We start from the raw sequence: 339 nt of genomic DNA, 5'->3' as shown, positions 1-339 counted from the left end.
GGAGCAAGAGGGATAATTAGCTCAAAAGAAATAAGAGAAGATTGCCACATAGCCAATTCAGGACAAGGATAAAACAACAGTAGCTTGATCAACCTCTTAGAAACCTTTTGACAAAGGCAAAAAAGCAATGGCTACTAAGGCCACCACTTTCAAGAGAAAAAATTAGCAAGATTGGCCCTGACCACTGCTAAACAATCTTCTGAGCATCAAAACCCTTAGATTATCTCATTAACTTCTCCTTCTTCATCCCCATCCTTTGATTCCTTATCCTATTTCTCTCTTAAGCTTGTGAATGCACATTTTCGCATTGATGAATCCTCACCCCTTTCAGATTTTGAG

The sequence above is a fragment of the Theobroma umbraticum genome, unplaced genomic scaffold (genome assembly GCF_002168275.2).
Source record: "Theobroma umbraticum cultivar Fairchild unplaced genomic scaffold, ASM216827v3 scaffold_84.0, whole genome shotgun sequence".
NCBI classification, from domain to species: domain Eukaryota; kingdom Viridiplantae; phylum Streptophyta; class Magnoliopsida; order Malvales; family Malvaceae; genus Theobroma; species Theobroma umbraticum.
The sequence above is the reverse complement of the archived record's forward strand: the minus strand, read 5'-3'. Positions refer to the sequence as shown.